This window comes from Pteropus medius, unplaced genomic scaffold (genome assembly GCF_902729225.1).
Source record: "Pteropus medius unplaced genomic scaffold, Ma_sr-lr_union100, whole genome shotgun sequence".
NCBI lineage: Eukaryota > Metazoa > Chordata > Mammalia > Chiroptera > Pteropodidae > Pteropus > Pteropus medius.
In genome coordinates, this window is record NW_024354875.1 from 9,178,950 (window position 1) to 9,193,556 (window position 14,607).

The 14,607-nt window shown below is 32.3% G+C and overlaps 1 protein-coding gene across 1 annotated transcript in view; it reads right to left on the reverse strand.

Annotated features, from left to right (window-relative positions):
• The window catches only part of LRP1B (LDL receptor related protein 1B), a 1,647,539-nt gene that overhangs the window by 1,328,650 nt on the left and 304,282 nt on the right, over positions 1-14,607 (reverse strand). The window lies entirely within an intron of this gene.

Genomic DNA, 14,607 nt, shown 5'->3' on the forward strand with positions numbered 1-14,607 from the left:
CATTTATAGGAAGGAATGCTTTTACTGTTTAATGTTTTGGAAGTAAATTATTAAGCACAAGTCCCACAACGTACAGATTCACTAAGGTTGGCTACCAGTGGGTGGACAGGTAGGGAAAAGATTCCATGGCCTTTACCTTTTATTGTACCTCAGTCTTATAGAATCTTGGAGCTCTGGTTGCTATTGGACCACTTGTATTTTCTCATTTATTCTGAGAAATAAACCTGTGCTGTGGAAATTACTCACGCTTTACTAAAGAGAAAATTGAAGTTTAGAGAGGTTACAGAACATGCTCAAGGCCAAATCACTTAACCTAGATTTGTATCTACATGGATTAATTCCTTAACCTCCTGGATTCTCATATGTCAAACAAACTGATTAGATTACTTCATTTCTCTGAATCCAGATTCTAAAATTCCATGATTCCATAAAATGCTTTTCTAGGGTGTTAATCTCTTAGCCAGAGATAGTTTTCCTGTATTATTGCTTCAAATCGGCTATATTCAAATTACTTCTATTCAAAAAAAAGACTTTTAAAAAAGATATACTGGTCATCTAGCAGAAAATATCCAAATGTGATGTTATTACATAGATAGATGATTGATAGATCAACTGATCAATAAATAGATGATAGATAGATTAAAAAAAAAAAACATTGCTAAGAGACTTACTTAAAATAGAGTGAGGAGGCTATGAGGAAAATGCAGCTTATGCACATTTTGTGCCTCAGTTCTCAGAGCTGCTGTTAAATTGTTAACCTGCTGCTAAACTCAGCTCTTGGCTGAGTCATAAACATCCTGGAACAACAACTACTGTATGGATACATATGGACTTTACCTCCTCCTTGTAGTTTTTACCTCCCTTTTTTACATATTGGAACTAACTTAATCCCTAATCCAGCCAGCAATCTTTCATTTCCATGAAAGAATGACATTTTGTGGATTTGGCCTTTATAACACCTGCCTTTCTTTTTTCTGGAGCTCAGTTTGGGTTGCTATCTGAATCTGTGTCTCTCAGATTGTAATCTTGTTCTTCTAATAAATGCCTGAACTTCTCCTTTGGTTAACAATGTACATATATATGTACATGTAGGTATATGTATAGATATATATACATAATAAAAATCTTTAAAACATTTAAAAACACCTGTCACCATGTTACATGACATCAGTTGGCTGTCTTAATCCATCATCCTATTTAATCCTAGAGGAAGTCTGGTGTGGTATGTATTGTTTCCATTTAAAAAATGAGGAAACTGTACCTCAAGGAGGCTGAATAACTTGATTAAGTTATAGTATGTAAACTATATAGACAGTATGTAAAGACATTTGTGTTTAAATCCAGACATTTCTGGTTCCAAAGATCCTCGCTGTTTTTACTATGCCTCATTATCACTACTTGTTACAGTCATTTTACTGACTTGATCATTTTATACTAACTTCCTGTTATGCCTCTTCTGGAATTTTCTTTTCCTAACTCACTGTCTTTGATGATGCTTCACAATATCTCCTAACTCACTGTCTTTGATGATGCTTCACAATATCTCCAGAAAATGAAGAATAAGAATCTAGAATTCTAGTCTCCCCCCCCAATATTGAGTAGTTTGTATATAAATAAAAGAACACATAGATCTACAAATGCAGTGTGATGAAAGCATGTTTGTAAATTGTATAAATACTAACAGACATCTAGAAACAATGTAGAAAAATATAAGAAGGAACTTTCTAACTCACCTAAAAGATGTCTGTTACAGGAAACATAAAACAAAAGGTTAGAGACTCACTTTCAGACATGCTAAAAAGCAGTAGCTTTCAATCATTTTCTTAGCAGTATAAACTTTTAAAAACAAAATTTCACGTGGAAATTATATTTGTTTTTGATGAATGAGCGTGTTTTCTTCTTCACGAACACTATGATATTCTCCCAATAATGTGAACATTTATCAAATTACCTAACTCAGTCAGTGATGTGCTGATAAACATTTATTGACTAACTCTCTGAGAATAAAACAATCCCCAGTTTGTGGCATCTGCTGATTTCCATGGTGTAAACATTCTCACCATGGGCCATTTGAGGCTGTAGCAAGACATCTCTGAACTGGAGTTGGAAAGAGCTGTGCACAGTGCATCCTCCCAAGCCATTATCAGCCCTTTCAGCATGGTTCTGAATTCACCCCAGTGAATGAAAAGGGTCCTTTAGATGTGCCTTGTATTTCAATTGTCTCTGACTCTCTTAACAACATTAGAAATTAATTTGAATTAGCTAGTAACAGTAACAGCACTGCAAGTAAAATATTCCTAGAGAGTTTATCTCCATTTACCTTATCATAGATTGCTTTGTCAGATAATCAGGTCATTTTTACTTCACAATAGTAGGGTATTAATTTAGGTAACAGGCGTTTTTGCGATGACGAGATGAGGAACAATTAAAATTTGCATTTTGAATTGCAAGCCACTGTGGAAGGGCGGGCAAGAATGAGGAAATTGGATGTAGGGATGAAGATGAGATGCAGAGAACATAAGAGAACAAAGTCCCAGAGAAGAAAATGTGTCACTGGTGGTAGAAAGAGAAGGGAGTGGTTTTAAAAATAATTTCTACCTTCTCATTTTTTCCGAGAGTGCAAGTTCCAATGCTCCTTAGAAAACCCATATGACTCTCTTAGGATCTTCATCTATAAATCATTAGATGCTAATCCCTGCACTCAACTACCATCATATGTTGAAAAGCTCTTTACTTCTGAGATAAGATAAGGGGACTAAATGCAAAGGAATTAAAACATGTCTATAAAACAGGCCAACTAGACATTATGCTATGATGTAATGATGTCAAAATGATTAAAACCTATTCTTGTGCTGAACAAGTTTGAAGAAATTATATTGAATCTGTTTCTCTGCTATTTCCTTAGTTAACTACTACAGTTCTTTACTCAACAACTGAATTTACTTGTGGCAGTCTAAATAATGAGTAACATTTTCTGTAGACATAATTGAAATCAACACAAAAATATGGAGCGCTCTAGCAGCTCCTTAAATTCAGTCCATCCTTTTTTGCCCTTACAGATTTAGACAACAAAGTACCTTTAAAAACCAGAAAACAAAATAGAAAGTAGCATTTGTTTGAGGGAGTTTGGAAGAAGAGTATATCATTTCAGAAGATTTTAATAAATTCTCTACTTTAAACTTCCCTTTTTGTGAGTTATAAATAGTACCGGTTAGCTTTAATGAGAATGTACCTCCGTTTGTAATCAGACAGACATGGATAAAAGATTATCTATGTACGTTTTCCAAAATTCTTCAAGATACCTAGAAAAACTGTTCTTGCTAGCTAAGCAAGCAAATTGCTTTCAGTGGGATGATGATGATGATGATGATGATGATGATGATGATGGTTCTTTTCTTCATCTGATTTCCTAAAATACTTTTTAAAAAACAAATCTTAAAATATAAAAACATCTTTTTGTTTTGTTTTTCCTATCTAAGCAACTATGTCCCTGTCTCTTACTTTCATAACCTTTTTCTGATGGAAATTGGTCTCTGAGACATTTTATAATACGAAAACACATCAAGGTTGAAAAATATTGTCTAATTATCACCTCATTGAGGGTAGCTAAAAATATGCAGTTTTTGCTTATGTTTGATATTTACAGATTGCTCAGCCAGATAACTGCTGTGGTGAGTTACATAACTTGCACACCACTCCTACTGGTTTATTCATAATCATAGTGTATTTGTGAGAGATGATCGAAAGATGCTTATAATGTCATAAGTAAAAATTGGGTTTTTAAAAATATATTGTTTAAAGCTGTCTTCATATTTTCTAGAGGATAAAATTTCAGACTAAACCAACTTCTTTCCACTTAAACAGTAATAGATTTTTATCTCTGAAACTTTGCCCCATTTTCTTCCTTATGTACATTTATGATGAAATGACATATTCTTACCTATGTAACCTCCCTTATCTGAGACTTTCATTTAATCTCTTTTACCTGTGTAAAGTGCAGTTGCTTTGGTCTGTAACTGCATTTCTTCACGTGTCCCATGTTTTACGTTTTTGTTTGTTTGTTAGTTTGTTTTTTTTTGCTTTTGTAACCTAATGTCCTAAATGATATCCAGCTTTGTAACTGGAGTAATGAGCACTCATTAAAAAAAAAAAAAAAAAGGAAGAATTACAGTGTTTTAGACACCGATCACATGGGGTTTGTGCAAAACTCACCATTGTGTAATAGTTAGAGAGCAAAATTACCAAAAACAAACATAACATATGTTTGTGAAGACTGAGCATATGGTCAATGAGGAATGTGTGATCTAGGTAAAGTAATTGCACTGTCGGCTTTTCACAGAAGTTCTGTTTTCTATTTCAATTCAGATCAACAAATTTTATTGTACGTTTACTCTATGTAAGTCACTGTGTTAGAAAAGCCTTTCTGGAGAGAATTTGGAGAATGCTTTCTCCCAAGAGAATACACAAACAGGGGCAGATGTGGGAATAAGTAAGAGCCGACTTTCGGCAGTCAGTAGTCTCTTCCCAGGCAATCACAGAATCAGAGAATATTAAAGCTAAGGAGAAATGTAGACATCATTTAGTTTGCTTCTTCATTTATTAGTTTATATACTCAAAATATTTATTGGTCACAATTTACATGTCAGGATTTATAAGAGGCAAAGTGTGAAAAAGTAGCAAATAGTTAAAAGATACAGTCAGTCTCTGCTGCACAGATAAACTAAGAGATTTAATCTATCCCTAGTCTCATTAGCACTTTTCTGGTATTAGATGTACAAAGCATGAAGACATTTTCGTTAAAGAAGGCAAATCTATGACTTGAGATATTACTAGAATGGGAGGTCAGGGAGAGGGGAGTTCATTTCCAAGCTTGCCGGGAAAATCAACATAAAATGAAGAAAGAATTCTATAGCACTATACTCTACAATATCTGAAGATCTTACAGTCAAAATATGTAAACCCAATCTCCTTTATCACATTGAAAATTTCCTGGTTTGCATATTTTGAACTACTGGATAGACATGCTAAATCTTTTCTCAGTATATTCAGGTTTATTCCTCACAGAACAGACCTGTGCTTATATTCTCACTATTTTTCTGTTCTGTAAATCTATAAATTTTTAGTGTTATATCTTTGTGATTTTACCTAGTTGTGAAATATTAATGTTATTTGAAACTTGTAGCATTTTATGAAGCACAATAAGTCCTCCAGTAGACTAAGGAAAATATCCCATTATACATATGGAACTAATATGTTAGATTAAATGCTAAATTTTAAATACCAAGTGGAATTGTTATGGATATCTTTAGAATGAGATTGGCTGTTACAATGAACAGCTATTTAATTATTACTAAAATATCAATTATCAATAAGGTATTAATTACCAAGAAATGGAGTAAATATTTCTAAATTACCTTCAATTTTATTTTTCTCAGAATATACTAGACAAATGTTTACTCTGTTAACGTTCCATTAAAAGAATTATTTAAAAAATCAATCAATTCCTTAAAAATTAGATACTAGGACCCTCTAATATATAGTTAACAATTACTGTGATAAAGTCAATCTATTCAGCCTAAGTTACTTTTGAAAAAGTGATCACACTTGTTGGTACTTAAAAGTTATTGTGCATAGTTTTAAGTGTAAGAAATTACCTTAAATAGATCAATTGATCTAGCTAGCTATCTAGCTATCATCTATCTATCATCTTACAATGTGATACATAAAACATATATTTGCTATCTATGTTTATATACACATATACACACAAGGTGAAAGTAAAACTAAAGCAAATAACAAATATAATTAATTTGATTTGCTTCCTTTATCTTCCCAAAGTGTAAATGATTACATGCGCTGTAGGTAGAAAGAATACTTAAAGAGAAATATGGGATAGATATTTAATATTTACATAATGATCAGATTAAACCTGTATATGGTATGCATATATATATATATATATATATATATATGTATGTATGTATATATATATATACTTTTAAACTTGTTTTGCACAAGACAGATAATAAAATTTACATTTCTGTATATTGTAGAATAGATATTTAATTGAAAAACATCTTTGGATCCATGTCCTGACTCTTATACCACTAGCTATGTGATCTTTAGTAAATTACTTCATCTAGTCTTGTTATCAACAGTATAATATATCCAAGCAAAACCAGTAACATTTCCACATTAAAAAAAAAGTGTTTTTGTAATCCTATCTTTGATTGCTCTTCAACAGACTATGACTAACCATTCCAGAATTTAGTTTCACTTGTAGATACAACTAGAACTGGAATTCTTGTTTCCCATGTCAACTGAATGCCAAATTGTTCAATTTGTCATCTTTTCTCCTTCTTCCTAAACGATAGGGATGTAGAGATTATATAATAACTCATCTTTTCAAAAGCCTCAAATACAATATGGTAATTTATAATCCTTATATCAATAATATGGCACTCACTCTAAAATGATTGTTTATACAATTTTACTATTGTTTGTCACTAATAAGAATCAATCTTTTCTTAATTCTAATGCAGTTTTCTCTTATGGATGGCATACTACTTTTGATTTTCCTCAAGTCTTAGATGTGAGTTGGGAAATGTATGCAGCCAGTCAAATGACTGATGGGTAGATAAATGTGAAAATGGTAACACCTTTGGAGATCGAATAGATGAGGAATTCTCTGGTGGAGTAGAGACTCTCTCCAGTGCTCACCCATTTCTGATTTCCTTCTCCCTCCTAGCTTAATGGGAAAACAACATTTCTTATCCACTTTGATTTCACACAGAGACATGTGACTAGTTCAGCTAATGGTAAACATTATTTCTGGCTGAAATTTTTAAGAGCCAGTGCTCCATTTCCCTTTGCTCTTAAAATGAAGACCTTGGAAGCCACATATTAAGATGGCAATGTTATGAAAAGGAGTCCGCATGGCAAAGCACACTTTTTGAGAGTCATCGCACATTGTGTCAGTAAGAAATAACTAAATCACTGAGTTTCAAGGTTTATCTGTTGCAGCACCTAATAGTTATATACTCTGCCTAACATATCTGTAACCATCTGTGAGAAATGTGTACTAGCACAGGGAAAGAAGCCATTCCTAACACATAACGATGCATCACTGTATTGGCTCTGAGAAAGGAAATTATAAAGGTGATTCCTTCCATGTGTCAAAAGTGGTTCATAACTACAACTCCCTGCAAGAGATATAGAAGAGCTAAACAAGCCAGTAAGATGAAGGTCATTTTGAGTCCAATAATGAAAGAAAAAGGATAATCAGAATGTTAGACTGTCCAATACAGGAAAATATTTTTTTTCTTTCAAGGCCATTGTGCCTAATATGTCTTTAATTTAGAAAAATGGAGCAGAAATTTATGTGTACTACTTCATTTTATAGTTCAATGTATTCTTGGAACTAACAGAGCTCAAGGTCCATGTATGATGATCACCATAATACTTGGCTTTAGGAAAAGGGGAAAGAAAAGTTTTATATGTGTGAAAAGAGTATCTCCAAGATCATTAGCTTATATCTTACAGAATGCTGCATTCATATTAACACCTGAATTCCAAAAAAGAGAAATAAGAAAATTCTAATCTAGCTTCAAAGATAGAAGATGAAGTATGTGGCAAGTATAGTCAAAATAATTCACAAATATTTGGAAATTAAAAAAATTTAAGCGAAGCGCCATATTGATATTTTAGAGATGACTGAGATGCACTAATATCCCCTTACCATCTCTGAAAAGGGGATAGATAGTATTTGCCTTCCACTTGGCAATGAAGGGATTCTAAGAAGTAGGCTGATGTCTCTCCACTGTGTGTAATCACCACCTTATACTTATGTGCAAGAAGAAGACAAAGCAGCTTAAATAAGAAAGACTTATAATGTCAACCTTTAATTAAACACAAAATGTTTTCTTCTAAAAAAAAAGAGAGAGAGAAAGAAAGAAAAGGCTTCAATATCAGTTGCTGGATTACAACTGACCTATCTGAATATCCTCAACTGTTTGTATTCTTGTGCTGTGAAGAATGTAGGGAAATGAGATGTGCCAACAGATTAGAAACCTAAGGACTGGATTTACTCAGCTGTTTGTTCCAATAGAGAAGCCTAGTGTGGTTTTAACTCAAAAGCAGTATGATGTTGAATTTGAGTGAGGAGAGCGTGCATCCATGTTTTATTCCAAATGATATGAAGTACTAAACTTGGCTACATATTCTAAAAATGTTATTCTTAACTGGACTACTGATTTCTAATAAGCAATATAGTACGCTTTCTCACTAAATTTTTTTCCATGTATTTTTTTCTTATTTTGCAGTGTTTATTTAAAGCTACTATTCTAATCGTTTATATGATCATATTTTGATGCAACACTTTCAAATATGCATAAATAGATACAATTCTGTCCTAAATTTGAGCTAGCAAAGACCTATTCTTTGGTTGGTTTGTCTAAATGATAGGAAGTACCTGATGTCTGAGACAGAAATAAGCTTTCCTCTTCTCTGCCAAGTTCTCTTCAATATAGCATGTCTACTTCTACAAGATTCATGTGACAGGCTCACATTCATAACTCTTCAAAGAAAGATAAAACTAGTAATTTTTGTTGCTCATAACAAACCCAAGATGTTAACTATGTACCATCTAAAATCACTACTGAGCTCTAATTGTCAGCTCCCCTAACACTGATGTGATGATTTCTAACCTGGCAAGATACTGTGAGCTATTCTATTATGTTTCTGCTAGAGTCTCATAACCTGGATTTTTTAAAAGCAAGAATTATAGCAATGTTGCTGTTGTCTTATATTTACCACATATTTACAATTAAATGTGATAATTAGAAACTATGTGAAACCATTAAAATAATACCCTCATCTTAACGGTCATTAAACGATGGTTTCTAATTGTATTATTCTTTAGAAAAATTAATATACAACTTCCAGATAAAGATTGATAAAGAAAATGAGATATTTTCTAGGGCGAGTGGTGTTCCAGTTCTGTATTGAGACTCCCTTAATATCTCATAGCTGTGTTACCAAAAGATAAAACCATCCACTAGTACACTAATATCCTATCTGCACATAGTGAAAATTAAATTTAAATTTTAGCTATTAAAAATAACAATACTTTATTATTATAAAATAATAATAATGACAGCAAGAATGACCCACATACCTTTCATCAAAAAGGATAAGATCAGCAGCTTTGTGGTTGTTTAACAACTGTATTATCAATCAAGTCATGATAGTAATAGTGGGGCTTAGGTTTAGGCTTAAAAGAAATGAAGATAAAGTGATAAAATCATGTTTTGGATTAATAAGAAATATAGCAGTTTTAGTCTGTGTTTTCTTTCTAGTTAGTATAGAATAGAAACTGCTTTTTATAGGACTCCATGTGTGTTTTGGCCAAAGGGAACTGTTTGTACTTTCCATTTTCATATAGTGGGAAGAGAAGGAAAAGGTAAGAATAGCTCATGGGGTGGTTGGTACTGGTAATGTAAGGCCAAGGAAATTTGTGCCAATTTGGAATTAGGTGGCCTGATAACTTTTGAAATAATATTTTCAAGGCTGCACAGCCTCCCTCAGATGTGCCTCAAATAGGAACATTCTACTTAGAGGAGACTAAAAGGACTCCAAATGCCCTTCATTTTCTGTTTTATTGATGACTAAACCAGCATTGATATGCTATATTATAGCTTCTAGAACACGATAGTCCTTGAAGTTAGACAGCTAAGATCCATAAAGAATTCAAGTTACGAATAAAGAAATAGTTTAAGCCTAGGATTTCCACATTAACAGTGTCCCCCTACTGCTTCTTCAGATTCATTTTTCAGGTGTTAATAGATTGGACATGCATAGTTTGAATCATTACCTCATTGTTATTGATGCATAGTTTGTCTCTGGAGATAAACCCTGAATTTATCTTTATGCATGTTTTATCATGAAAAATTACCAGTGAAAGACTCTTGTAGAGATTTAGTTATTTAATTAAAATAAATGCATTCTGTTAATGAATAGAATTAAGTCTACATTGTGCATTCCTTGATTTTTATTTGTATTTAAGGTTTTTCTTTTGTTTTTGTTTTTTTTTTAAGTTTTCCTCCAAATTATCTTATGTATTGTTCTTATGACCTTAAGTGCACTTTAGAGTAGTTATTTCATGCTGTGTTCTACCGCACCCTGGGAATTCTGGAAAGGCTCATCAGGGGCCCTTGTGAGCTGGATTGTGGGTAGGTAGCAAATGATCAGGGGCCCTCATTTCCATCCAACTTCAACACTAATCAAGATTGTATCTCATTTATAGACTAGGAATCACCATCAAAAAGAGAAAACTAAAAGGAAAATATTTTGGAAGCAGAACCTTTAGCAGTGCTATCTTACATCATTTTTCATTAAAGGCGTTGAATAATGAAAAACTATTTTACAAATATGACAATGAATTCCTTGGAAACAACACATTTGATATTTTATTCATTCTATTTAAAAATGGTTTAGAAAAATCTAAGAATACTAATTTTATACGTGTTATAACAAGATACTAAAGATGAGATGAATAGAGAAATTGATGTGACAAAAAACTTGAAATAAAGGGATACCTCATTTTATTGAGTCTCACTTCATTGCGCTTCTCAGATATTGCAGTTTTTACAAATTGAAGCTTTGTGGCAACACTGTGTTGAGCAAGTCCATCAGCACCATTTTTCTAACAGCGTATGCTCACTTCGTGTCTCTGTGTCAAATTTTGGTAATTCTTGCAATACAGTTATACACAGCATAACAATATTTCAGTCAACAACAGGCCGCATATATGACAACGGTCCCATAAGATTATAATGGAGCTGAAAAATTGCTCACACCAAGTGACATTGTAGCCATCATACAGTCATAGTGTAAAGCATTACTCATGTGTTTGTGGTGATGCTAGTGTAAACAAATCTACCATGATGCCAATTGTATAAAACTATAGCATATACAATTATGTATAGTACATAATACTTGATAATGATAATAAATGACGGCTATTAGTTTATGTATTTACTATACTATACTTTATATGGTTATTTTAGACTGTACTCTATTTATAAAAATATTTGCTGTAAAACAGTATGACGTGTTACACTAGCAGCAACCCTATACATCTTCTATTTACCACATCTCCTGGTTGCATTATTTTCTCTTGTGATTGTTTGAATTGTGTGTGGTTTTGTACAGTAACATTCTGTGCAGATTTGTAGGCTAGGAACAATATATGATACCATATAGCCTAGGTGTATAACGGGGGTATGCTATCTAGATTTGTGTAAGTTCAATGTATGATGTTTGCACAATGATAAAATCATCTAACAATGCATTTCTCATAATGTACCCCCTTTATTAACTTACATATGATTGTATTTTAAACTTCTTCATTATTATTATATATGTTATGGTGATCTGTGAACAGTGATCCTTGATGTCATTATTGTAATTATTTTGGGGCTCCAGGAACTGTGCCTATATAAAATGGCAGACTTAATGGGTAAATGTGTGTTCTGATCACTCCATTAACAGGCCATTGCCGTGTCTCTCTCTCTCCTTAGCCATTCCTATTCCTTGAGACACAGCAATATTGAAATTAGGCCAGTAAATAACTCTACAATGACCTCTAAGTGTTGAACTGAAAGGAAGAGTTGCATGTCTCTCACTTTATATCAAAAGCTATAAATTATTAAACTTGGTGAGGACGGCATGTCAGAAGTTGGGATAGGCCAAAAGTTAGGCCTGTTGTACCAAACAGTTAGCCAAGTTGTAAATGCAAAGAAAAACTTTTTGAGAGAAATTAAAAGTTCTACTTCAGTGAACACACAAATGATAGGAAAGTGAGACGACCCGATTGCTAATATGGAGAAAGTTTTAGTGGTCTAGATAGAAGATCAAATGAGCCACAACATTCCCTTGAGCCAAAACCTATTCAGAGAAAGGACCTAACTATCTTCAATTCTATGAAGGCTGAGGGAGATGAGTAAGCCACAAAAGAAAAGTTCGAAGCTAGAAGAGTGTGTGGTTCATGAAGTTTAAAGAAAGAAGCCATATCCATAACATTAAAGTGCAAGGTAAACTAGCAAGTGCAGATATAGAAGGTGTAGCAAGTTATTCAGAAGATTTAGCTAAGATAATTGATGAAAGTGGCTACACTAAACAACAATTATTCAATGTAGATGAAACAGTCTTATATTGGAAGAAGATGCCATCTAGGAGTTTCAGAGCTCCAGAAGAGAAATCAGTGCCTGGCTTCAAAGCTTCAAAGGACAGGCTGACTCTTGTTAGGAGCTAATGCACCTGGTAACTTTAAGTTGAAGCCAGTGTTCATTTACTTTTCCAAAAATCCTAGTACCTTTAAGTATTATGCTAAATCTACTAAGCCTGTACTCTATAAAGGGAATGACAAAGCCTGGATGACAGCACATTTGTTTACAACATGGTTTACTGAACATTTTAAGCTCACTGTTGAGAAGTACTAATCATAATAAAAAGATTCCTTTTGAAATATAACTGCTCGTTGACAATAGACTTGGTCACCTAAAAGCTCTGATGAGAGTTACATCAAATTAATGTTGTTTTTTACCTGCTAATACAACATCCATTCTGTAGCCCATAGATCAAGAAGTGATTTTTACTTTCAAGACTGATTATTTAAGAAATAGATTTCATAAGGCTATAGCTTCCATAGATAGTGATTCCTCTGATGGATCGGAGCAAAATTAACCAAAAATCTTCTGGAAAAGATTTATCCTTCTAGATGCCATTAAGAAATTTTCCGATTCCTGGGGAGAGATGAAACTATAAACATTAACAAGAGCTTGAAAGAAGTTGATTACAACCCTCATGGTGACTTCATCATATGCCTGTATTATCAGTAAATTTTCTAAAGCCTCGTCATTGATATAAAAATTTTAACAAGTGATATTCTGTTTATTTAAAGTAATATTTTATTTTTTTATGTATCATCTCTATTAAGAATATAATTTTTACTGAAGTGATTATGAAGAGTTTGGTTAAAATTTTTCACATTTCCAAAGACATTTAGAAAATTATTAAAATGTAGACAGATATAGTATTTATTCTTCCTTTTAAATGCTAACATACTTAAAAATTAACAAAAATAAACAACAACAAATACTAAAAAATTATTTTTTCCAACCTTATCAGAGTTCTATTTATATTGTTTGAAGCTATATATACGTACAAAACCTGGGAACCAATTTAAAGATAGTATATAAGTATTTTAAAACTTTTTCTTAATACTTTGTCCAAGATAAGCATAATGCAAAAGCAAATTTCAAGTAAAACATAGTTTTAATTTTTACTGTATTGTTAAATTGTCAATCAAATTATCACGGATTGGACTTCGGTGATGCTTGATATTTATAATTGTTTCTTTAGCTTTAATTTTTTCATTGTTAGAAAAAGAAATTCCAAATGAATATTGAGGTTGCAACATCTTTCTCTATTCCATAGGTAATTTTCAGAATGAATAACGACTAGTATGGCACAAGAAAAAATGAGAATGGACATACAGAACAGATGTAAGCCTTAAAAAACTGTAACCATAGCATGCTAGCCAGAAAGCAGTCTTGCCCTCTTTTATTGAGTTTTCAAATTTAATGGTTTATTAATTAATTTAATGTTGTTCCAGCAATGTTGAGTCCACTTCCAAAAGATCATCCAACTTGTCAGTGAATCATGGCTAAGGTAACACATTCCTTCTTTCTAGTATTTTCCTTCAGAGTTACATGGATTTCCATGAATCAACTAACTACTTAATCCAATAATTTCCTATTATTTGGCTATTGCATTCTGTTGAAGTTTTCCATAATTACTTTAATGTTCCATTTTTTAAATGATAGAAATCCATCGAAAATTATGAAACAATTTAAAATAAAATTTCAAAAATATAATTCACTTACTTTTCATTTTAAAAGTCTATTAGCTTCCTTGTTAAAAAGGTTAAATGCCATTTGAGTTGTCTTCCCTGCTGATTACAGCAGGTTATCCTTTTCATTCATGGTTATTCTATATACATTGTCTATAACAAATTCTTTTTTCTCTGTTTATAGTCAAGTACTTTTTGCTGATTAAAATAGCTTCATATTTCATGCTTTATGAAACCTCTAAATATTGTTTTAAATAACAACTTGGCTTTTTAAAAAGAGTGACATGCTCTCCTTTCTAAAAGACCACCTGCTTTCAGATGACAATAGATTTCATGAGTAATTCTAAGAAGAAAAACAGTCACTACACTTTAACACGTTTTTATGAGAATTAAAGGATAACATGCAAGTACTATTCAAGTATATTGAATACTTTTTGTATAGTACCTAAACTGTCATTACTGTAATAAGAATTTCTAATAACAGTTTTCTCTGGTTTCACGTTCCAAGGTTAAGTGGTAGAATCACAACACTTCAGGAAAAAGTAAGCAAATAATATTATAACTTAAAAAAACATTCATAGTTATTAGACTTATTTTATTGCAAAAATTAATGCTGCCAAATTTTTAAATTTCTATTTTTATTTGCTTTTTCATTATAGAGAGTAGCAAATGAACTATTTACAATATATAATTAC